An 18100-nucleotide genomic window follows, 5' to 3' on the forward strand; every position below is an offset into this window, starting at 1 on the left:
GCAAAGGCAGAAGGCCAGCCTGGTCTACAGAGTGAGTTCCAGGACAGCCAGGGTTACACAGAGAACCCTGTCCCGAAAATAAATAAAAGGGAAAGAAGGAAACCTCATCCCATTGTGGTGGCATGAACAGGTAGTGACTTGTCATAAGAACTCGGTTCTCATGGATGGGATCAGTGTGTGTGTGTGTGTGTGTGTGTGTGTGTGTGTGTGTGTGTGTGTTTAACAGGCATTCCCCTAGCTCTTCCATGTTATACACATCATCTACACAGACTGAACTCTTACTGAGTCTGCTGACACTTGATCTTGGACTTGCAGCCTCTAGAACAGGGAAATGCATATTCTTGTTAATAAGGCTAAGACGGATGAATAGACCAAAGCATATACTCATAGGCCAAACCGAGACTCTTTTGTGAATACAGTTTTTTTGTAGTGCTATTTTGTTTATGCTATAACAAATAAAGATTGCCCAAAGATCAGAGTGCAGAGCTAGCCACACTAGTTAGTCATAGAGACCAGGCAGTAGTGGTACACACCTTTAATCAGGAGACAGAGGCAGACAGATCTCTGTGAGTTCAAGGCCACCCTGGGCTACACAAAATTGATCCAGTGTAAAAAAGAAACAGAGCTCACACAAACGTGATCCCACACTTTTAATCCCAACACTAGAGAAGTGGAGACAGGAGTGATATGACTGGGCAGAGAGAGAAATATAAGGTGGGCGGAGATACGAGCTTAGTGCAGTCTGAGCAGTTAGTCTGAGAATATAGTCTCAGGACAGGATTGCCCCTTTGGTCTGAGCATTGGTAGAGGTAAGAACTCCAGTGGCTGACCACTCTGCTTCTCTGATCCTTCAGCTTTCACCCCTTGATAGCTGACTCCAAGTTTTTATTATCAAAACCAAAGAGAATTCATGCTACAAGTTTTATTAGAATCTGGCCACACCCATTCGCTATTACCTATGGCTGCTTCCCACTCTAATGGCATAGCTAAGCCCAGTAGTTTTACAATGATGGAGCTGAATAATTGCAAGAGTAAAATACCCTAGAAAAATTACTGTCTGATCCTTTGCAAAAAAGGTCTGCTGACCATGCTCTAGGATATGGCTTGAATATTTTCTTCCCCTCCTATATGGATGGCCTCTGCTCCCTGAGCCCACCAAGCCTGTGTTTGTTCCCAGGCTGGACCTTCTCTTCCCACGCTCTCATAGCTGCCCATTCGGTAAGAATTCAGCTTAAATGTTACTTATTCTGTAATGCCTCCTGAATTCCTGAAAAAAAAAAAACAGAAAAAAAAAACCAGAAAAACAAATCTCTTGCATCTTTTTAAAACTATGCATGGTTGGAGTGACCACATAATTCATTTGTCACACTGGAATAATTTTCAGAGTGAAAGAGAGCATGATTATAATCACACAAGTTTCTCCTGAGAACATTCCAGGAAAAGCAGGTCACATGGGCCCATCTCTTAGCACCTGTTTCCTTCTGCCTTTGAGGGGAAAACTGGCCACCTAGCTAACTTCCTCAAAGGGCAGCATGCTTAGGGGAAGGGGAATGGTGAGTTTGTCTTTCTTTTTTCTTTTGAGTTAGGGTTTCTTTTTGTAGCCTAGCCTGATCTCAGACGTGTGATTTTCCTGCCTTAGTCTCTCAAGTACCGGGATTCCAGATGTGTACTGCCCAGCTGGCTTTATACAGGGGATTCTTGATCCTTAGAATATCCTTATATGAAAATATGATCAATGAACACTTGTTGAAATAAAAGAAAGGTGTGACCCAAACCTCAACATGACACCTTGGACAGAAACAAGCTGGAATATGAGGTAATATGGAGGAGCCACTGATTCCATGGAGAGTTTACAGCTGGTGCCATCCAGAGCTGGTATTCGTGTGGATGTGCCCACTTGCCCAGAACCACGGATCGCTATGTGCCCCTGGGTAATGCCTGGCTCCCGGCAGCTCTCCATTGGCTTCCTCCCAACCCTACTAATCCTTCTCTCAGCAGCTTGTCCTCCTGACATCTGGCCTCCTAGAGGCTGGGGCACATATCCTGCTCTACAGGGTCCCTATAGGCATCAAAGTGCTGGGCTAACAATGGCCAAAGCAGTCACAAGAGCTTGGCTGGCTGTTCCCTGTGTTAGGAAAGAGCCAATTCAAGGACTCAAGTTTATTTTTGTGAGCTCTGAGCTTAGGCTGAATGCTGGATGATGAGAATTTAGATATGCATCTCCCTTCATAAAGCTCCAGCACATTCTATAGGCTTCTGCTCACTAAATAGGAGATAGGAGACAGCAAGGGACAGATGACCCATTTAACATTCTCTGCACTCCCCCATCTGTTCTCCACTGAATAGCTAGAGACATCTTTTTGAAGTGCAAATCTCATTCTACTATATCCCCAGCCTCAAATACACCACTGGTTTGCCATCTCTCTTGACATCAGCTCCCACATTTCTATGATGCCAATGAAGGTCACTGAGGTCTGGCCCCGCCTATCTCTCCAGCATCACCTAACTCATTCTGTGCTTTCCAGGTACCATGGTCTTTGATCCTTCTAACTGGATGTGCTTCTTCCCACTACAGGGCCTTTGCACAAGCTCTCCCATCTTCCTGGCAGGTGCCCTTTCCTCAACTGTTTTTAGTAACAGATTAAGGCCCATCCTCTTCAAGAAGCTCTAGCTGGCCTCTAGGACCAAGTAAGATTCTTTTTTTATGTCGTGTTTCCTAGTTGAGTTGCAGCACTTGCTTAAGTTTTGTAATTACATACTTAGTTGTGTGAGGCCTGCTTTCCTCATTAGGCTGAAAACTCCATGTGGGCTGAGACCCAGTTTGTTTGTTTTTTTTTTTTTATCTACCCAGAATCCCCAGCACCTACTAACATTAGGGGCTAGAATATTAGGGGCTGGAATGTATGCAGTTCAGTTGGTAGAGTACCTGCCCAGCACGCTTGGAGACGTGGATTCAATTTCTGGCACTGCATAAACCATGCTTGCTGGCACACATCTGAAATCCCAGCACTTGAGAGATGGAGGCAGAAGGATCAGAGTTCAAAGCCACTCTCAGATACACCACCAGCTAGCTTGTCTCAAGGGGAAAAAAATGGTTGACAAGATAGACTCCAGCAATTAAAGTCAAAGGGTGGGGTGGCTACCTCTGATCTTTTCTCAGATTGACAAAATACAAGGTAGGGATGCCCCTGTTTTTCCTCATTCTCTGCTCTTAGTTTTCTCTTCTTCCTTCTTACTGAGCTACCTTTAAAAGCTTAGTGCATGGAAGGCCACAAAATGGGATTTACACAGCACAGGCATTGGCTGTGAGTTCACAGGTTAAGGCAACCAAACTAGACCAACCCTCGAGAGGGCAAATGGACACTCATAAAGAGGGTGAGCCAGTACTGACCAGCTGGGACATATGGTCACAGATGCTCTTGTTTCTTCCCTTCAGCCTTCTCATAGCATGGACTGCTCACTGAGCACCCAGAGAGGAGTTCTCCCCTCTTAAGTCACTCCCTCGTCTCTCCCTTTCACTTCTTTTGTGCTGTGGTTTGAATGTTCCCCTCTGAAATTCTTGTGAAATTCAGCTGCTACTGTGTCAGGATTAAGGGGTGGGATGTGTAAGAGGTGAGGTGACTAGGTCACAAGGGCTCTGCTCTCACAACTAGATTCATGGAGGGTTTTTTGTTTGTCACTGGAATGGGTTTATGCTGAAATGAATGAGTTTGGCCGATTTCTTTCTGATAGGAACACATTCTCTTGCCCCTTTGTCACATGATGAAGATCTCAAGAAGGCCCTTGCTCCAGGAGACCTTCTCATCCTCCAGATCTCTGAGGGAACACACACACACACACACACACACACACACACACACACACACACTCACACACACACACACACACACACCATATACAACACACACACTACATGTCATACACACACACTACACATCATATACATACCACACAATCACACATCATACACAAACATGCACCACAAATCATATTCACACATATATGCCACATATACCATATATAACACGCACACACTCTCTACATGCCATAAAAACACACTACACATCATACACACACATTATACACCACACAGACATTATACACCCCCCACAATCACACACCACACACAGAACCCCACATGCACCACAAACCACACACACATATACACATACTACATATGCCATACACAGCACACCATATAACACACACACACACACACACACACACACACACACACACACACAAAATCCAACCTGTGGTATTGTTACAACAAGAGAAAACAAAAAGTTCTCCTTCCCTGCTCCCTCTGTCCCCTTATTCCCTGGCTCCTTGCTGGAGTAGTGTATTCTTTACCATCCCCACAACTTGCTCCCACTCCAAAGCAAGCTCCTTGAGGACACAGACTGTGCCTTCCATGTCATTGACTTCTTACAGCTCTAGGCACTAGGTTTTCCATATTTGAGCAAGATTGTAGATTCCTAATCTTACTCAAAGGGTGTCTTACATGAGGATGCCTTCCCAAGGTGTGGAGCCAGAGAGTAGCTTTAAGCTCTGGGTCAGGTGTAGCATTAGGGCACAGCTGCTCCAGCTGGGCAGAAAAAGCCCATTCTTGGGCCCAACACTAAGGCCTCCTAAGCTCAGGCCACATGGGGACCGAGATGCAGCTGGCTCCTTGGCTGGTTCACAGGAAGTGGGGAGCCGGTTAGCTCACCCTCTCAGGTCTGGAGACACACATTCGCAGCCTTTGTGCTCATCTAGACTTGCATTACCTCAGCACAACACTAGGGCAGCCTGGCAGCTGTACTCTTAATAAAACTGAGCTGGACAAAAAAAAAAAAAAAAAGCTCTCACCTGACTGGTGTAGAACCTGTGCACCACAAGGAGGCCTTTCTGCACAGGGCCAATACATAACAGAATCCACTGTCCTAGCTAGGTACTTCAGGCTGCCCCCCACCCCAGGATGGTGAAGCAGCCCACCAGGTCAGGAGCACAGGGATTAATAATGCATCAATTTTAATGCAGGGAGAGGATTTTTTTTTCTGCTTCACAAACAGCAAAGTGAATGTTTGAGCATCTCAGCAGGGGGTTAATGAGGACTCTGATTAGTTATTCGGGCTTCTCCACACTGCCTCCATCCATCCTGCTAGGGAGGAGGACAGGCAGCCAGTGGGGAGGGGAGGGCTGCTGGCAGAAGGGCTACAATAACATGATGGCCTCGGCTTGTCTCTAAGCAGGTTTCAAATGAAAACTGCGGGCCCATTCCACGTCCCCATCCCCTGTACACACACACACACACACACACACACACACACACACACACACAAGACAGAAATCAAAACTGGAAAGGTCCTTGGAAATGACCTGGTCAAGCCATTTATTTGGATGACCAGAGGGGCATGACTCTCCAGGATCCTCTAGGGGAGCAGTGACAGCCTTCCCTCCCCACGCCAAGACCCAGCCTGCTTGTTTTTTTTTTTTTTTTTCCTCTGTTACTCTCAGTTTCCTCCCAAACTCCTTCCTTCTCCAAGTCCAAGGGAATTGTCTGTGTTTCCTTGGGGAAGGCCAAAGGAATCCCTTCAAGGATAAGCCAGAGCCTGGCTAAAACTGTCTGTGGAGTAGTGATCAAGAGGCATCCTCACTGGAAAATCTCTACACCCTAGCCCAGGTGAGTTGCTGGGCACAGAGTAAGGCAGGGCAATAGAGAAGATGGCTTCTGTGATGGCTCCCGAGAAGGGGGAACCTTTGACAGACACCCCGGGGCTAGAGTCCTACCTCCTCAGTTCCCAACTGTGGGGTCATCAGGCCTTCTACAACAACCTCGGTCGCTTCCTGCAGACCCCAGGTCATGGATGAATTCTGCTCATCTCCAACACCGGTCACAGGGGAGGAATAAAAGCATGTGGAGTAGCAGCTGCTCTCCAGGAAACTGCCAGGCCATAGAGTTCCCCACATTTTGATCAATGGAGTTCTAAACCAGAGCTTGCTAGATCCCTCCCACCCCAGTTCTCAGACTATCTGCTGCAGCTAGGACCCAGGGTCAGTGCCTACCCAGCTTTTAAGACATCACAAGCAAATGCCATCACAGTGAGGGCCTTTTCCTGCACGTGTTCTGAGATCAGTGTTTTGAAAGTCCCTAAGACATCTCCCTCTGCATGCTGCTGAGGGCCTACCTGACCATCACACCAATACCAAACTCTTAAGAGTACATGCTGAGGCCCTTTATCAACTCTCACCAAGGTCAGGGCCAGTCTCATTGTCATACTCTCAGGCTCCTTTGACCCTGAGTCTTCGGGGACTTGTGAACCACACTGCCATGATGGTTCCAGAAGCTCCACTATTGCTTTCCATTCATTCAGAACGATGATAGCCAGCATCTGCCGAAGGTTTCCACGTGCCAGCCAGATGCTCACACATGTGGATGTCAATGGCCTCACTCTTCCCTGTGGAGGGGGGGGGTTCAGATATGTCTACAACTGCATAGTAACCTAGTTCTGACCAATGGAACTTTCTGCAGTGATGGGAACAAGCTATCTGAGCTTGCCAATGCATGTGGGTATGCTGTAGCCAAGACTTTGAGTTTTTATCTAATTTTCAGTTTTATTTAAATATATATGTGGCCAGCAGCTCCTATATTAGCATACATTTAGAGAGCCAGGCTGGTAATGTGCTCAGTGCCAACCGTTTGTAAAGAGCACGGCCAGGATTTGAAAAATGTCTGCTCCTTAGGCTCACTCACTTTTCCCATGAGATTGCCCTCAAAGCTTCACTGACCAAGCATGTGAAGACAGTAAGGACAGGACATGGAGTTCAATCCACAAGACTGATGTGCTCACTTGCCCTCTAATGTCAAGTCTGCGAAATGGGAGCACACCTCCAGGGGACAATGAGTAAGACTCGCTGTCTGCCTCCAGGTTCTTCCAACTTGGTCTACCTAGGACAGTGAGCTTCAGGTGGAAACCCTGATGGGCTCGGATGCCACCTGGATCTCCTACAGAACCAATTGGACCATACCTCCAGCTCCACTACAGTCATCCTGCCTGCTCTAGCTGTGTTTGTTTCCGTCTGGTCTTCCCTTTGCCTCATAGGCTCCTAAGAACAAACTTGACCCTCTTCCTCTCCCGCCTTTGTCTCTGGAGACAAGCTGATAGTTCTTCCCAAATGCATGTTAAATACCTTCTCCTTCCCACCCCACTGTGTATGTTCCCCAAAGTCTGTGGGGTTCACCCCCTTCTGAAGCCTCTTTCAACCCCCTCATCACCATCTACTCCCGGCCTTCTTGGACCTTGAGGCAGTTTCTCAGGCCTCCATGCTCTTGGGTCTGCTATCCCCTCTTCCTACAAGGTCCCTTCCAGCCTAATCTCCTGCAGTACTCAGGTCAGGTGATGCTCCCTGGGGAGCTGTGTTGGAGTCCCCTTACCTCAGGCAGTGGATAACCACTCCAGCTCTCCCAAGGCCCCAAGCACCTTGGTGATTTTGCTTGCCCTACTAACTAGCAATGACAGGCATGTGTGTCTCCCCTTCCCACAGTGCCCTCTGAAGTATTTGGGTGTTTCTTGTGCTTTATATGCCTTCAGTGTGTGTGGCACACGATAGAGGTGGTGTTGAGGTGTCCAGGTATATGCAATCACCTTCTGCTCAACCCTCCCTCACCACCCCCCTTCTCACCATGGGGTAGCTTGCAGGGAGGTGCTGAGGAGCATTCCTGATTTACCTCACAGCCTGCTCTCCTGGGGCACAGCAGGGAGACTTCCCACAGAACGGGCTGTGCAGCTCAGCATGAACTCTGACAGCTTCACAGATACTTCAAAACAGCCTCGACCAGAGCAGGCTTGGGTCTATGACCTCCAAACTGGCCTCCCCCTGTGCTTCTGGACTTCCCAATCTGCATCTCCACCAGAATGACAGCCAGACACTGGCCACAGGAAAGCTTGCTTCCATCCGAAGGTGTGGGGCTTGGGCCTTAGGACCAGGTCATGTTACTCAGTCTTACTCCATGTCTCATCTTTCACACATTTGCATCTGGCCCTCACCACTCTCCTGTGTGCTCAGGAAAGTCAGGCTGCCCATTTTACAGATGAGGGAGGAGTGACCCATCCGATCTAAAATACCTAATTTTCAGTTCAGATCCAGACCTTCTGATGCTAAACTCAGTTTTTACTGACAGACCGTGGTGTCAGAATCTTTACCAAAAAAGTTTAAACCAAGCATGTTGACACAAACCTCTAATGCCAGCACATCGGAAGCTGAGGCAAGAGGAGTGTTCAAGGCTATCACAGCCCTACTTCAAAGGGGGTGGGGGCAAGGTGGAGAAAGAAAAAATATGCAAAAAGTTTGGGTGAAGAAGTTTGTGACAGAGACTTGCTGTGTAGCCCCAGCTGGCCTTGCCTTCTCCATCCTCCTAGGTCAGGCCCCTGAGCGCTAGGATTACAAATGTGCACGGGTACATCCGGCTGAAAAACAGTTTGTCTTAAAGGATCACAGAAGGACAGGTGTAGAGGAGGAGTTGAGAGATCTGTCTGAAGATGTGCTGTGCTCAAGGTTTTGGTAGAACCCTGAGTAGAGCAGGACACTTGAAATAGTGGCTAGACCTATATTCTACCTCTGAGTTCACTATACAACCTGACCACATAGTTGTCTGACATTCCCCAACACTGACTTGTTTATTTTATTTTATTTTTTTACCTTTTTTCCTCTATACATAATACATTTCTGACTGCTGTTTGGCCTGGACTTCTGCCACAACTCAAATGTATCTGTCTCCCTCTTGAATCACCCCTGCATCTCCAGGGCATGCAAGGCCTCTTTTTGGCTTGAGGTTCTCACAGTACTTATGTATTCCAAGACTTTGTCTCATTTTACCTAGGGCTATAGCAGTTCGTGTGTCTGCCCCCTCCTAAGGCAGGGACAAATCTGGTTCATGTCTGTGTCACTCACAGTATGTAGTATCGTGCCTTGGGCATAAGAGCTGATCAAAAAATATTAGTGGGTAGAATTTCATTGCTAACTGTATCCTGAATTGGGGCGGTAAAAAGTGAAAGGCTCAGTCTTTGTCTTCTTAGTGGTGACTGTAAAATGTAGGGGCATCACACCTTTGTCTCAACCCTCATCTTCAAATCTGAGCTGTGTGACGATTTAAAAGCTGTCGTACTAAAGATTCAACAGGGCTCTTAAAAATACAAGGCAGCACGCAAGAGTAGTGGGAAGTCCTAATGCAGTAGGACAGTTAGAAGGACCAGAATGAACTGGCACCTGCAAATGTCTTTGAACACACACACCCCTCACTTCTCTCTCCAGTAGAAAGCAATACTTGAAGCAAAATGAAAAGAAACACAAGAGCTTAAGGCTGCCTCCACCAGGGCAGACACAGGAGGCTACCAGATAGCGGGAGGAAAAACATGTGTGCTTTAACTTTCACTTTCATTTGTGTTTTCCAAGGGCAACATCATCACACCGGAAGGATGATCTTAAAAGAGTTCAAGTTTGAAACAGGTGAGAGGGTGGTAAACTATATTTCACAGCTTTAAATAAACTCAAGGCTGAAGATAACAGCAGCTTGCATCTTAGGGTAGGGAAAACCAAAGGTGGACTGGAAGCCACTTTAGCTGGGACCTGACAAGAGGAATCATGTTGGAAACAGAAATAGGCCCCAGTTTTCACAACACACATCAGATTCTGGGAGCCACCAAGCAGAGTTTGGTATTAATTACTAACAAAAACTCTATATTGGATGGATTCCTTATGAAAGAAAGGACAACCAACAAGCAGAATGGCTTCATTCACATGCATACACACACACAGATACAGAAAATATGAGAGGTTGGCTGTGGAGATAAACAGCAAGTAAAGCGCTCACACTTCAGTTCAGATCTCCAGGCCCACGCAAAGATGGGTGCAGCATCTCTCTTGTCTGCAATCCCATCACTCCTGTGGCAAAATGGAAAGTAGAGAAAGGAGAATCCCTGGGGGCTCATAGGCTGGCCGGCTTGGTAAATGCAGCAGTGAACAGGAGACTTTTCTTTAAACTGGAAGGCAAGGATCCACACACAGTCAAGGTTGAGATATCCTCCACATGGATGCTGGTGTGTGTGCACACCCACACTACACACACACACACACACACACACACACACACACACACACACACACACTCAAGATTAAAACCAAAGAAAAGAAAACGCTGGGGGCGGGGTAGGGCCGGGAATCTTGATTTCAGCAAGAAACACATCAATGTTGCACGATATATTTCTGGATGCATGGGAAGGAAAATCGGATAGAGGATGGGCAGGTAAACTGTTACCATCAGAGTGCCTCCCCTCCCCGCACTCCCCCATCCTGTCCCCAGTACTGAAGCCTAGACCAGTCTGAAGGGAGATTTTCCACATTGAACAGCCAGCTGTGTAGTATGGAGCACTGACCTGCAGCATTGTCAAGGGTACACTACCACCCAAGCACCAGATGGGCAAGTTGATATGCTTAAAGAGAAGAAGTGACTGAGAAAGAGCTTATGAGGCAGTCATGAGACAAAAAGCAAAGGGTGATGTTGGACAGAGATGGATATACATTTATGCTATCAGAATAAACCACAAAGTGTACTGGCTGGAGCTAAAGCATTCCACGATGGAGAAAAAAGAAGCCTGGCTGAAAATTCAACAGGTAGCAGCTGGCTGGGGTGTGCTTGTCAGAAGCAAAAGAAAAGAAGAAGGAAGCATAATTGCATGAAGAAAACCATTGTTCAGATCCATAGAAGGAGCATGATTTTTTTTAACTGTCTAGAATAGAATACTTATATTTAAATTGATTTCTAATTCATTCATAATAACAAAATTCACATATTGATGGGGTACAATATAAAGTTTTAATACATGTATACTTTGCATGAAATCAAGTTAAACATATTTATTTCCTCAAATATTTATCATTTGGTTTCTAGTGAAAACATCCAAAAATCCCTTCTAGCTTTCTGAAATGCACAGTGCATGATGTAACTACAGTCACCCTGCCACACAACATAGGGAACAGCACACCATAGCATCTTAATCCTAACATAGGTCCTCATCCCTCCAGCTTCACAGAGCAACATGCTTACTTCACAAGAACACTGATGGAACAGAGCACATCTGTGGAGGAAGTCTGGATGCTGGAAGAAGGAATAGATTTCAAGACAGAACCCTAAGGAGGGGCTAGCCAGTTAACTTCAAGACATATTTGAAGAACTGTTGTATGGAAGACTGTTGGACCTCCACTGTGCTGCTCTGAGATTAGGTCTAGGACAGAAAGGTGGGAGTAACAGACAAATGCCCCCTCTGTGTGAGGGACTTCCTCCATTGAGAACTGTCCTGGGATGGGAGATCAGCCTTTGTCAGGAGTCATTAGAAAGAGAAAGGAAGCTGCCTGTTGCAGGCACCTCCATAGTGTGACAGGTTAAAGCAGTTGACCTCCAAGGCCCCTTCGAGCTCTAGGACATTATGAGACCCCTGACTGAGCAAGATGTTTCTGATTGGAGCACAGCCTCCCCAGAGTCCTGTGAATATATTGCAGAGGTCACCATTCCCTTCACCAGCATCATAAATCTCATCCTACATTCTGGGAAAGGCTCTTGGGAGAGATTGTGGTGGCCATGACATGTGGCATTTGGAAAAGAGCCAACATTTTCCCTCATGCTTTTCACAGAGACACTCCCCACCCCCACATTTCTGGATGGATATGGCTCCCTCTTAATCTTTCTGTGTCCAGCTCAGACACAAGGCACACAGATGACCCACATAGTCCAGCAGTTGATCCACCAGGAAGTTGCAACAAGAGGTAATGAATGGGGCACCTAAGGAAAACTTGCCCATGGCAAATGACTTCTGGGGCATATGCTGGACACCCATAGAGACAACTGGTGGCTGTGAGAATTCTGTTTCCAGTCATTTCTGTAGTTTTGCCCACACTGCTCCTCTGTCTCAAATGTAACTTTCCCCATTGTTACCCTTTTGGGTGTTCCCCCCCTTTTCCATAGTGGTGGCTTTTGGTCTCCATTTGGAAGAATGCTCTCCCTACCACACTCACTATACTCTGCACTATACTGTGGTGAGCTCTGTCTGTGCTTGGGGTATGTCCTCCATCAGAGGGCAAGCTCCTTGAGGGTGAAAAGGGTTCTTTTGCCTACTGTTAGTGTGTACACTGGAGGCAAGATGGCAGCCAGAACAGCCTTGGATGGTTCCAGAGATCTAGCTCTGGCTAGACCCAACACATCTAGGTCTTTCTTCATAGACAGTAAAATGAATACAGCAGCATTTCTCTAGTGAACATTCAGGCTCATTGTCTTAGGACTTCTGTCAATAAATGTTGCTGAATGGTATCTCCTCCCATACATTCCATCTTCATTTCTAGAGCATGGTTGATGTGTTTTGGTTTTTGGAGACAGAGTCTCATGTAATATAGCTCGCTTTGAACTATGTAGCTGAAGATGGCCTTGAACTTCTGATCCTCTTGCCTCCAACACTCAAGTGCTAGTCTGAATCCTTTGTGTTGTCATTCCATTATCCATTATCCATGCATCTATCCACTTATCCATCTTTCCTTACTTTTTTTTTTTTTTTCAAGACAGGGTTTCTCTGTGTAGCTTTGGAGCCTATCCTAGCACGCACTCTGGAGACCAGGCTGGCCTCGAACTCACAGAGATCCACCTGCCTCTGCCTCCCCAGTGCTGGGATTAAAGGCATGTGCCACCAACGCTTGGCTTCTTTCCTTACTTCTAATCAACATTTGTTGAATACTGTTTTTGTGCTAGGTCATCAAAAAGACTAAGATATGTACATTGCTCTTAAAGAGGACAGTGTGGTGACCTTAGGGGACATGAGCATGAAAAATTAATGATATTGTATGGTTGAAGTGTATTGCTTTGTTTTAGTTTTGGTTTTTCAAGACAGGGTTTCTCTGTGTAGCTCTGGCTATCCTGGAACTCACTCTGTGTACCAGGCTGGCCTTGACCTCACAGAGATCCACCTGCCTCCGCCTTCCAAGTGCTTGGATTAAAGGTGTGCACCACCACTGCCCAGCTTTGATATTATATGTTTAATTTGGGGGTGTCTATAGAGGTTAGGAAACCAAACAGGGCTTATGAGACCTAGTAAAAGAAGCTTTAAGGGGTGAGGGGATGGTAGAACCCATGTGAATTGAAAGTAGAGGGGGAGAAAATAGTTAGGATTAAAGGTTAAGTGGGGATTTATATGGGGAGAGAGGAGAGAGGAAGAAGTAGGTTAATTAAAACTAAGAATACATGAATAAATGTCTCTGTAAGCTAGTAAAAAAAAAGTTTTGAACATAGGTATCATGCTTCCTGGAAGACACAGTTATTAAATGAAAATTTCAGTGTAGGTGTGGGATACCTTTCTGTGAGTTATTGGTCATAGAGGCCCCCACACCACCCAAAATATCACATGCTATTGTCGTTGCTCTTGGTTGCTCACCAGAACCATATAGTAAGAGCCCACTGTTGAAGACACATATACTCAGTTGTAAGACATAGAGAAACCAAGTCAGAACTGACCTGAAAATTTCCTGCTAGCTAGTCATAGTACAGGAAGATGCTGTGCAGGCTTCCAGGGGAGTAAAGTCATCAGTAGTATTATCCAGCAGTGAACTAATGCTACAATAGTCATCTGCCAGGCAAGATATGCCCATTGGTGCAATAGTGACATGAAGGTTATAGAGGTAACCAACCACTTTCTGGTTGGATTTGAGGCCTGTTCCACAGGAAGGATTTCATGCCTGGTGGTATAAACATGGTCAAAAGCCCATGGCTTAGGAGGTTATAGACCTTGATGTGGTGGTGGGCTAGTATCTACTACTGTCATCTTACCTAAAAAGACAAGTTGTCAAACTGCTCCTCAATATTTACTTTTATAATTATAAATTATGCTGTTCTCATCCTTGGGCACAGACTAACAGTGGGCAGCAGTTAACACAGAGACTGAAACAGTCAAAATGCTAAGAATAAGTGACCACTGAGCATTTAGTTGTAAATGGGACATCTATATCCACCCAGCTTGTCCCCAGGACTCAGGGAACATTGTAGGAGAGGGGGTAGAAAGAATGGAGGATGGGGAGGTGTGCTGTGAAATGGCATCTCCTGAACATGACATGGCCATCGCATTCATGAGCTTACTGCAGCTATGGTTACCTGCACAAGATCAAGCCAGCAAGATCCGTTAACATATTCCAGCAGGCAGCAGTAATTGGACTCAGTGGGCTAAAACAAAACAAAAAAGCAAACACATACAGGGGGGTAGAGACATGGTAGTAGGTGTCTGGGGGGAAGGAGGGGGGGAATGGATATGATAACTCTGCATTGTATACATGCATGAAACTATCGAAGAATAAAAGACATCCTGAAGATAATAACAACGTACAAAGTGATAGTACTGAGCAGAGATTAAGGTGCACAGGAGAGATACTTGTGGGAAAACAACAACAACCACAAAAAAACCGGAAAGCCCCTCATCACCCTTACCCTGTCCTATGATCTGGAGACCTTAAATCCTTTCCCTTAGCACATTCTCTCAAGGTAGCTATGAAAAAAGATAGGTGTGTAACATGGAATCAGAGGCGCAGGGAAGCCTGTGGTCAGATGTAGAAAGAGCCCCAGGCCCCTCTATTAGCCACCCCGGGGTCTTTAAGGTCCAGCGTCTGCATTTCCAAACTGTTCTCCTCTTCCCTGCCCCCACCCCAGTGGCACACTCCGCAAGTCATTTATTCCTCCATAACATTTGCTCGAAGGAACGTTACTGCTGAATTATAGCCAGGCCCATTATCTCACAATAACTGTCTGGGAAATGTTAATGTTAATGCATGGATCATGCAGAATGCCACATTAGGGGTTTTATGGTGGACATAACATTTTTATGAACTTTTTCTCGGGTAGCACCAGCCTTTGATGGAAAGAAAGGGGAAAAAAAGAAAGAAAAGTATGAAATGGAAAAGAAAGGCCAGCCCAGTAAAGGCAGTCCTGGCACAGAAGTAGCACTGGATAGCCTGAAGGCTGTTTCTCCAAGTGCTGTTCCCCCAGGGGCAGGCCTGCCCTGGCAGGGCTGGGGTAGGGCCGTATGTGTGTGAATATCTTTAGAGTTAGGTATTTGTGAGTAGAGAGCTACCAGCCAAATTGGCAACTGGTGGGAGACAGGGTCTGCTGGGCAGACCCATAAAACTTCCTAGCCTTTCAGCCACCTGCTGCTGGCTGGGCATTTGGTGCCAGTGCGAACTGAGGCGGGTGGGGAGGAGTGCAAGAAGCTTGGTAGGGTGGCTGCCACACCTCTTGAGTGAGAGGAGGGGCTCTCCAGCAGAGCTGGTTCAGGGGCTCACCTTGGGAAGTGACGGCTAATGGCTTAAGGAGATTTTAATTTCTGCCATTAAAAAAAAGAAAAGAAAAAACACAATCTTGAGAATGGCAGTATTTTACACCTGGCTTTAAAAAGGACCAATAAAGACCCTGTTTAGCATTTTATACCCTTTCTCAAAACTAACGATCTTTGGTTCTCATCTCAGACATATTTTAAGTGAGCTTGTATCTCCTGCCTCCAGAATATTCTTTCAGGAGGCTGGATTTACAGCTCTGTTCTTTGCCTGCCCCGGGCTCCAATTTAAGTCTCATAATCACAGTGTTTCGATCAGCTTGTCTCTTTCCCCTACTCCTTCCACCTTCACAGCCACCCTCAGTGCTGTTATTGCCATTTGTGTCCCAAGTCAGGATGCTGTGTTATTCCGGACCCTGCATGACACCTGCTGACAGCCAGTCCTTTGAGCACAAAAAGGGTGAGTGGCAGTGCTATTCAGCAGTTCCTCCTCAGAGGACCCAGTGGGTGCTCCAGGAGCTGGACACTGTCCAGATCATGATGGCCTCTGAGCTGGGGCAAGAGGAGGGTATTGAGAAGTCTGTGGTAAAGAGGGACAAGACCACAAAGATGGCAGAGACTTTCTGAGAACACACCTGTGGACGTGCTGGAAGGCCTAAGCAAACACCTCATTTGGGTAGGCATCCTGTCCATCTTCGAGGGAAGGTGAGTGTCGCCAGAGGCTTAAGATCAAGACTCTGCCACTTACTAGCTTAGAAAACCCAACCATGCTTTCTAGAAATCTGAGTTTTCACAACATTGAATATAAACTAAATACTGCCAGGTACAGGATGAGTAATCTCCATCCAAAATCCAAAGTCATCTAAAATCTGAACCATTTGGAGCACCGGTATAATACAAGAAGAGGGAAAGTCCAGACCTGACATGTAACAGGTTGTAACAAAAATGCTTGTACACCATAGATACCATATGTTATTACTTCCAGGGCATGTGTGTAAGATGTGCCTGAAACATGGAGGAATCTCATATCTAAAGGGAGCTGGTTCCCACTGTCAAGTGCTTGCCAAACAATCATGAGGACCTGAGTTTGGATACCTGGCACTCACTTAAAAAGCCCCATGTGTCAGTCCACACATATAACCCCAGCACTGGGAAAGTAAGGCTCAGGGTCAATGGGTGGCCCTTTCTCAAAAAGTAATGCAGAGAGTGATAGAGCACACCTGACATGGACTTCTGGCCTCTACCCCCATGCACATACATTCAGGTGCTCACACACATGTGTGTACACCTGAATGCCTATAAATGTATACACCACACCCAAGGAAATGTGTCTGCACTTGATGAGCTTCATCTCTACCTCTGTGTACATGCAAATGCTAAAATTAAATGAATAAAGTAAATATACAAAGTTAGCTGAGACATGGAAGCATTTCTGTTACAAGCTTTCAGACCCTTAACTCCTTCTGAAGGCTAACATACCCTCCACCATCCTCAGCAGTTTATGTGGACTGAGTGATGCCCCACATTGGAATGACAGCCCCATGCAGGCAAGGGTGTTAAATGTTCCCATCACAGACCGATTGCTAATACCTAGGACAGTACATAGTACAGGGCACATATATAGTACATATATATTATATGATGAATGAGTACCTCTATTTCCCCTATGCTCACCCTGGGTAACCTTCAGGTATTTGCCCTGAAGCTTTCTGGGGAAGAATATCATATAAGTAGGCTGATGGGACTTTTTCAAGCTTCTTAACATAAAGTATTGATTTGGGGGGACATTTAGTGCATTCAGAACCTGGGATGTGTCTGGAGTTTACTCTAACCCTCATTTCCATCCTTCCAAGATGAAAAGCTGGGTACCTGGGCCAGGCTTAGAGCCCGCCTTCCCAAATACCCCCTCCTGTGCCTCCCAGGCTGCTCCCCTCCTTCCTGGGCTGCTTCTTCGTGCTGGCTCCTGGGGACCCCCTGCCATATGTTCCATTCCAGCTCTAAACTGCATGTTAATTGTTCTGAATGAACAGCTCCAGCTGGAAAAGCAGGCAGGCCGATTACAGACCTTAAGATAACACCCAGCTTCCCGTAAGCCTGGGGGTTTCCAGCTAAAGAGACTGGAAAGATTTCAAGGCCAGAATGGAGCTAGGCAGAACCCGGGGAAGGAAGTCTACTGTCTACGGCACCATTGCTCCTTGGTCTCTACCTAAGGAGACCTGTTTTAAGGCCACCACACCTGAAGCTCTCAGCTCACCACAGAGGGCCCTTCTAGATTTCTGCAACATCTTGTATTCCTCAAGAAGCCTCTCAGGATTCACCTGTACTGTGCCCTGTAGGCAGATACCGTAACCACACCTCCTAAGGAGGTGTGTCCGACCACTCCTGTCAGGGTGTGGTCAAGGTGATGTCAGGGTGTGGTCAAGGTGATGTCAGGGTGACTTGGGAGAAGTTTAAAGGGACAGACAAGGCACATGGGCTCCTTCTTGCCTTGCTGCTTTAGCATGTTCTGGCTTTAGCATGTTCTGGCTTGCTGTTGGCTGGCTTTATCTATTAAAAGTTATCCTAACCTTATGGATTTCATATCAGTTATTCACCTCAATAGTGCACCAGTCACTTTCTACTCTCAGTCACCTGTATCCTTGTAAGGGAAAAGGGCAAGAGAGATAGAGGAGGAGACAGTCTTACTGTGGATAAGAAAATAAGCACCCTACACACAATAAGTAGAACATCTTTCCTACAAATGATATATCTTTCAGTTGTGAGGG

The sequence above is a fragment of the Cricetulus griseus genome, chromosome 4 (genome assembly GCF_003668045.3).
Source record: "Cricetulus griseus strain 17A/GY chromosome 4, alternate assembly CriGri-PICRH-1.0, whole genome shotgun sequence".
NCBI lineage: Eukaryota > Metazoa > Chordata > Mammalia > Rodentia > Cricetidae > Cricetulus > Cricetulus griseus.